Raw genomic sequence first — 8,719 nt, 5'->3', positions numbered from 1 at the left:
GAGCGTCCTATTTTGATACAGATTTCTTACTTTTCCATAATGTTTACATTTTTTTTTACTTTAATTACAGTTTGAAAATATCCTAACTTCTATTTTATCTACGGAAACATTCGACATTCTGGACAAAGTGATATATGCATGATTACCTTCTACGTTAGTATAATCCATGGTTGGAACTTCAAAAGCCACTTAGTCGATTTTGGCAGCTCCTGAGTTGTTAGTAAGCTCTTATTCCGTAGAAGTGTTCATATGCAAGGCGAAGGGAGAGTAGGAGCGCCTTATCGAGTAGATGGTTTTTTTTTTCGATACAAAGCAACAAAGCTGAGTGTCAATTTAGGGGTTATTGATCTAGTGAAGAACGACGTAGGGGATAACGCAACGGATTGTAATATGCGACCAAGTTATTTTGTCTTTTTTGATTCATAAGATTTGTAGCGAATCTAGATGATATGCTCCCAGATTACCTGCAAACTTTTTGGTTAAAGCTCCGCAGAAGCCTAAGGACTAAAAATTTAAAATCCATAAGTGAAATACCATGATTGGTCGAATATTCTTGGAGTGCTTCTGGATCGTATGACAAAGATTGCTTGTATGTACCGTGTTTCGGGGCAAATTGGTATGAATCTGACCTGTTCGGAACCGAATTACGCTTACTTTCTAGGAGGCTAAACGTTTCCTTCGCATCACAAACTTTCAATTTCTCATACTTTTTGATGTCAGGCCGTTTCGTTTTTTTTTTGTTTAGAAAGGTTAGTTTACATAACATTATTCAAAACTTTTGAAAGTGTAACCACGCTTGTTGACAAAGTGTGTACCTACTAAAGAATAATCCGATGCTAAGCCGTCATGTAAGTTGTGAGTATTTAAATTGTTGTGTTAGCCTCTAAATGACTTACATAACTCGTCTGTGGAAACAAAAACTTAAAATGTTATGTTTAAATAAAACAGTTTATCCTACAGCCAGGCGTATTAAGTGAATTTTCAATGTTTATTTTGCAACTAAACGGTACAATGTACTCGTTACAGTCGGGTCTCCTATTTAATGGATTTCTATTATGCGCACTCCTTCAAGACACACTAGAGCGTAATAGGAGACTCAAGGCTTATTGGGGGTGTTGTTGAATATCTCGTATGCGTTAAGAGATAGCACAGTACTGTCTTCGGCGAAGTTTCAGTACTCAGTACGACATACCTTCAGGAGTTAAGGATCATCATTTAAGTTGAGAACATGGCCTGAATGGGCGCTTTTTCGAAATTGCCTTATATGAACCTTGCGGGAAAAGTATGCAAACTTTGTAACCTATGATATCTCTAGATCCTGATGAGTGTGCGGAAGAGTTGTTAACGCCCCCCAACCATGTGCCTGTATGTCATATGGTGTCAAATCTCACTCAAAGTGACTTGCTCAATTTTTGATTTTTCAAGGTTCAGCGGAGTTGCGTTAGGTGGTAACGGACTATTGCATGGAATGAATACTGAAAACTGTTAAGTTAATTGCTTTGACACTCTTATTCCAATTGCTTGTGAAAAACTATAATGGAAGGAATAGTTTCCCAATTGAAAATCAGAGATGAAATGATATGATACGGCCGATAAGAACACGGTGAACGGCCGATCAACGACATACCAAATCTTTACGTCGCGACAGCTCCTCTAAAAGTTCCACGAATATTAAGTTCCTACATACAACCTATTAATTGCTAAACTGACCATGGAGAATTATGGAAAATAATGGACGAGGGAGTTGTCCCTGGATACTGCCTAGACTGATCAAGGCAAAGATAGATACAACGTGCAAGGTGATGGAAGCAGCACTTCGATGAATACATCAAATGATGGTCAAAGCGATGAAAGAAATGTCTGCGTCAGTATTGCGAAAGATAATGAACAAAGATTTTCTTGTTTGTGAGAGAGATTAGTATTTCTTTATAAATTCAACCAGTAATTTCTCCAGTGCTCCACTCGCTCCTCAAGATTTCCTTCCAAATTGTTGTGTAAAGATTTGAACAAGATTTTTTTTTCCAAACTTACTCCAGAGACTTCTCTCAAGATTCCTTCTCAAGCTTGATAAATTTTCCACGGCAGTACTGATAGAAATTCAAACAGAAATGTTTCCAGAGATACTTACTTACTTATTTGGCTTAACATCAATTATCTTGATAAAGCCTCTCCAACAATATTTCACCATTTCACTCGGTTCATGGCCGCCTCTCTCCATCCTCGACTGTGGACTGTGGAGCACCTGGTCAATCCACCTAGTTCGCTGCACGCCACGCCTTCTTGTTCCGACCGGATTCGTAGCAAACACCATCTTTACAGGGTTGTTGTCCGGCATTCTTGCAACATGCCCTGCCCAGCGTATCCTTCCAGCTTTAGCGAGCTCGTGGTTCATCTTTCGCCGCCACACGCCGTTCTCCTGCACGCCGCCGAAAATCGTCCTTAGCACTCGGCGTTCGAAAACCCCAAGAGCTTGAAAGTCCTCTTCGAGCATAGTCCACGTCTCATGCCCATAGAGAACTACCGGTCTTATGAGCGTTTTGTACATCGTGCATTTGGTGCAGAGGTGAATCTTTCTTGACAACAGTTTCTCTGGAGCCCACAGTAAGCACGACTTCCGCTGATGATGCGCCTTCGTATTTCCCGACTAACGTTGTTGTCAGACATCAACAAGGATTCTAGGTAGACGAGCTCATCCACCACCTCGAAGGTATCTCCGTCTATCGTAACACTGCTTCCTAGGCGGGCCCTGTCGCGTTCAGTTCCACCTACCAGCATGTATTTGTATGAATCATATTTCTTACAAAAATATCACTATCTCACTCTAACTAATTTTGGAATAATCGAAATATGCTGCGTTAAACTGAACTTTGTGTAAAACCGCCCAATATAATCGGCCCTTCCATGGGGTAAGACACTCATTAATATTGGTACTAATATCCGTTAATACGAATTAATATATATTATTTTTAAGTTATCATCAAGGTAGCTACGATTTTCCTAAAGACATCTGACAGAAGTATCTTGAATTCAAGCCGTGGCAGTATCTAGATTTAGCAAGTAGGTACAAGAAACTCTCATAAAGGGAGCTCATTGTATTTAAGAAAATATGATTGAACATATTTTGGCTAAAAGGTATTTCTGATCCATCCACTCATCATGATATCATGACCATATGGATCTGAGACGAACTGACAATAAACACAACTTGTTTTTTCATATAAATAATCAATTTGCCTTGGTAACTCCGGCAACAGGCAGGCATACAGCAAAACTCCATGCCTACTTGATAATCTTCTCAGTATCAATATTAATATCATTAATAAATATTAATATTTTAATATTGGATCTAGTGTCCTGCCCCATTGGCCCTTCATTAAGACCATTTTCGAAACCATATCCTTTTTGAACCAGCCTAAGATTATCCAACGTCAACACTGCGATCTTGTCTTGCACACAACCCCTCCAACTTTTTTGCTCCAAATTTTCTCTCCGTATGTCGATATCACCATATTCAAAGGTGACTAGACTAGATTTTACTGATTTAAAACAATTTCAGAATGCGAGATGACGTCTGCTTGTTTATTATTTTCCTAGTTACGGAGTAATTTTCAATCTAGTATGGGGCTCTGCACAAAAATCGTTCTCTCTCTTTCACCCCTACGCAAAATTTGTAAACAACAAGGGTTTACTGGCCTCAAAATCCCATGCAAAATCCAAACAGTGCAGAGCCCCATTCATCAATGTTTTGTTCTTTGTCTCGATCTCTCCGTATCTCGATGGTCCCTTCAATATCGAGATGTGGAGAGGCGACTGTATCTTCTTCATAATGATTTTTCTTTCTGCGGTGAATTCTTTACTCGGCTGCTCTCGCTTCTTTATACCGCTCTCTATTCTGCCATGTATCAGAGACTGGCATCAGGTTTCTGACAAGATTCTTCTCATCTGGTACATTCTGACATTCCTCATGGAACCAACAATTTAACGTTCAGATATTCTAACAAAAAATGAGCTTCAAACACATTTGTAGACTCACATTTGGGACTCCACCAGGTCCGTCCCACTCGAGCTCAGACTGGGTACCAATTCTAGTACTGCATTTGGTCCCTCGGTAGTGCAAAAGGTACCCAAGTTTCACTGATCGCAGTGCACTTTTCACGGTTTACCTTATGAGCCATAAAATTTTGGGCAACTGCAAGGGTCATGGAGGTCTTTAATTTGTCTTTGACTCCACTGTTGACCGTATTATTCGGAACCAATTCATGAATTTGAATTTATTTGATCGTGATTTCAGAATCATGGTTTTGGAAGCGATATTAGTAAAGCATACCCGTGAAGCAGGCATGAACTGTTATCTTGGATGAGAGATTGGGTTCACGAGAACGAAAGGCAAGGAATCATGCTTGTAAGAATTGAATCACGAAACAAAACAAACAATGCGTTCCATTTACCATGAGTTTTGTTAACGAATATAGGAACGGGTTACTTTTCTTGTACCTTAATTCCGATGATGTTCTTACAAACGATCCTGACTCCAACTATAATCTCTTTTAATGATAATTTCCTACACACGAGATTAACATACTTGAATTGTACATAAATGCTCAGTTTTACAATGCTAACTTTCATCAACACGTTCCTGCTTTGTGTGTGTTCTCTGTTACACTTCGATGGGTGCGAAGTTTGGACCATTTCATGTCCGGTTCGTCGATTGTTGGAAATCATTCAATTTATTTTTCAATTTCAGTTTTAATTAAATCTTTCCCTTCGAAACCGCAGTAGGGCTCGCTGATTTGCTGAAAAAAAAAAACTATGAATCTATCCCCGGAACGCCCTTACAAGTATACCGCCCACAGGAAAGTGGGAAATCATGTTTCTCCTAACTTAACGGGAAAGTCCACCCTCACTCCACCATCAACGTCGATAGCAGCTAGTTTTTGGAGTAAACGGAGACGCTGCACTGGTGGTCATCAATTTCGATTCGGTTACCAGTGGACTGAAGGAATCTATGACAAAAGGTCAAAGGACAAAAGGTCGAATGACAAAAGGTCGAATGACAGAAGGTCGAATGGACAGAAGGTCGAAGGGACAATAGGTCGAAGGGACAAAAGGTCGAATGGACAAAAGGTCGAATGACAAAAATGGTCGAATGGACAAAAAGTCGAATGGACAAAAGGTCGAATGACAAAAGAAGAACAAAAAGCCTATTTAGATAAAAAAGCGTTATCACAAGCGCTACAGCTCAAATAGACGTGACGAATACGCGCATATTTTCAGAAAGACCATACTGAGGGAGTTTCAATTTCAGCTGGTCAACGATCTTTTCGGGGTGAAATTTTGTTAGACTTTTCAGGTCGTAGTGCATCCAGAGTTACTGTGTACGTGCTGTAGCCTTATGTGCAAGAGCCACATTCCTTTCATGCTCACCCGTGCACTGTACATTTTGAAACCTACGTTGGTGTTCCTCGTTTTTTTTAGGGTAATTTCTCAATGCATCTCATGCGCTTCGTCACATGCGTTGTTCAAAAACAGCACAATAATTGGTCTGGGTTCTGCTAAACCGCACTAAGTGCCAAAATCTTTATTCCGAGATATTTTACTTTAATGTTTTTCCATGTACTAGTCTATCGTGGATGATAATTTTAATTTTTTTATCGCTCACATGCGATTAACAGTGTTCAATAAGTACACCGAGATTAAATATACTAGTAAATCATCAAAAATTAACGATGTAATTGGATTTCAATAAACAATATGAAGCACTCAGTTCACTCTGGCTGAACAAAAATTGAAAATATGGTTCTTGGTTCGGTATGGCTGGATGTGTTTCACAGTTTTTAACAACACAAGTAAAATTGGAGACAAATGATGCAAACCATCACCGTGCATGTTGGAATCCATGTCACAAGTGTTTATGGGAAGGGTTCGTATGTATTGAATCAAGGTTCTCACGTGTTCATACATAGATCCTAATGATCGAAGAAAACCATGAATTCGCTCTGCCAAAGCGCACCAAGTTGCTCCCATTTGGTGCACCTTTGCTGATCAAGTTCACAGTTCAATGCGTGAAGTGCTCACCAGGAATCACCATCTTTTCAGATGTACATTGACCTGCTGATGTTTTTCTGCAATATAAAAATAATCACAGAATCTAAAAGTTGTTTGATTTCCATCACCATCGGATAGAACATCAGAAAAAAAGTTTCATCGGGATTCGAACTCTTGCCTTCTGAGTGGTTATCTAGTGTGCTACCACTAGGTCATCTTCACTTCTTAAAGGAATGGTGATAAACTTGAATCAAGTAATGTGCAGTTTTTCTGACGGGGTTTGATGGCGATAATGCCATTTTCTGAACAACTAAAGCGCACCAAGTCCACCTGAGTTGTTCACACAGTATCAGATTAAATTAATTCGTTTTTTTATTACGGCTTCTGTGTGATTCGATAAACATATTATATAACAAGCTAATGCAAGTATTTATTGCATGTAAATGCCTTTACTTCATGTCTAAATGTGAGTTTCAGATAAACAGTACTTAGTGCGGTGTGGCTGGATAATATTTGAAAGAAAAAAGATCAACGCCACCGGAGCAATATTTAATTTTAATTAATCAATTGCTGCCCAATTTCACTGGCCTCTATTTCTATGAGTTGTTTGGAATGGATAAATTGTAAAAATATAGAAGGAAGTTGAAAAAATATAGCTTTATATCTGAAAATTGAATTTCCTCTGACGACGTGCGTTGGTTTATGGTTCGCTCTGGCTGAACAAAATTACAGTTTTTCTTGTCCACCCAAAGAAAATTTTTGATCTAAGATTACAAGGGACTGTTCAAATTACTTGATATTTTTATGGTAGAAAGGTAATGATTATTTGAGCCCTCTGGTGTAAAAAAGTCAATTAGGGAAAAAATGGCACTTGGTGCGGTTTAGCAGAACCCCGACCAATTGATGTGAAGACAAAATTTTAAAACGAGAATCGAAATTGTAGCTTCCGGATTGCGCGTCTTCGACCGTATCATGTAGACCATCTAGACACCTGCATAATAAGGTAAAAATAGCTGTAGAGACTCTTCGTTACTGAGCAGTTGTTTTTTGGATACCGATGGCGAGCATAGCACCGAGCAGCGCATGTGTTGAATCTCCCCTAGCGCGCGCTTTCAGAATTTTTGTGGTTCTAGCGCAGCACACTACGATTCTGATTCGTTGAAAGGCGGTACCCGTTAGTTCATTTATGTTCTCCTGGTAATTATGTAACTCTAAGTACATCGAGGTGCATGCCACTCGATGTGCTATGTGTTGGGATGCCGGGTGCTGGAATTCAGTAACTGCGGCTGTCATTCAGATTATACTGGAATTATAGCATCTATGGCGTGCCGCCATTAGCCGACTGCAGAGCAGAGGGTTCTAGGCGGCTAGGCTTTTCTGCTGCATATGTTAAAGTGCTATATGAAATAGCCTATCCTCGTAGTAAACCCATCAGAGGTTTCGGAAGATAAATGATTCTGAGTCCAAGAGTAATGTATGTGTTTTCTGTAAACCTCCATTCAGAGTATAGGTAGATGTCAGATCATCGGTGATGCGACATCACACCTGCATTCCTTGAATTATCTTCTAACGGTTCGGGTTGCAGATCGTCTCCTAATAAAAAGCATGATGCATAAATGCAAAAATGATCAAATTATCAGAAAAGCTCTCAGTAAATTCTAGAGTAGCTGAGAAGCAGACTCTACCCTAGTTGAGACCTAAGGATGATTATTTTTCCCTGATTTAAATTTAAATCATTAAAATTAAAAATTTTAAATCAGTCGAAACCAACAGTTAGATAAAACTCTAATGCATAGCTCTAAAACAGCAAAACTTTAAAAGAAGGAAAATCCTTTGTTAGAAATGCAATTGAAATGCTCATAAACACTGTAAAGCATGAAGAACAGCCGACATTTATAAGAAGGCAACATATCAATTGAGAAAATAAAAATAAAAGGTGTAAACGTGAAATCCATGAAGAACAGCCGATGTATAAAAGAAGGAATAATCGTCGATACAAGTGTCTACAACAATATAAACCACTATAATGCATAACTCCAAAAGAACAGCCAATGTTTAAAAGAAGGACAAATCTCAAATGTATCAAATAAAAAGCTAATAATAATTTCTTTATGCTTTGAAGTATCAAAATAATTACAACCAAAATTCAGAAAATGAATATTTTGTTTGGAAAATAATAGCATTAATACAAATTATTGCTTCAAACGATAGTTCTGAAGAACAGCTCTCATTTGAAAGAAGGAAAAACTTCAGATGAGAAGGGAGGAATTTGTGGTTAAAATGTTAGCAACTGAGGGTACGATAATCCTTTCAACGGTACAATTTGGACTTTTCGTCCATTCGACCTTTTGTCCATTCGACCTTTTGTCCATTCGACTTTTTGTCCATTTGACCTTTTTTCCATTCGACCTTTTGTCCGTTCGACCTTTTGTCCATTCGACCTTTTGTCCATTCGACCCTTTGTCCCTTCGACCTTTTGTCCATTCGACCTTTTGTCCTTCGACCTTTTGTCATTCGACCTTCTGTCCTTCGACCTTTTGTCCTACAACCGACTGAAGAAGTGTGAAGCAATCATTCGAAAAGCGGAAGGTGCAAAATCATTTTTCATGCAACGAATGGAAAAATCAAACTTTCTGCCCGCGCTCGGGAGTTGACAGTGGTGGATCATGGGAAC

Source organism: Aedes aegypti, chromosome 3 (genome assembly GCF_002204515.2).
Source record: "Aedes aegypti strain LVP_AGWG chromosome 3, AaegL5.0 Primary Assembly, whole genome shotgun sequence".
Lineage (NCBI taxonomy): Eukaryota > Metazoa > Arthropoda > Insecta > Diptera > Culicidae > Aedes > Aedes aegypti.
Note: the sequence above shows the minus strand (reverse complement) of the source record.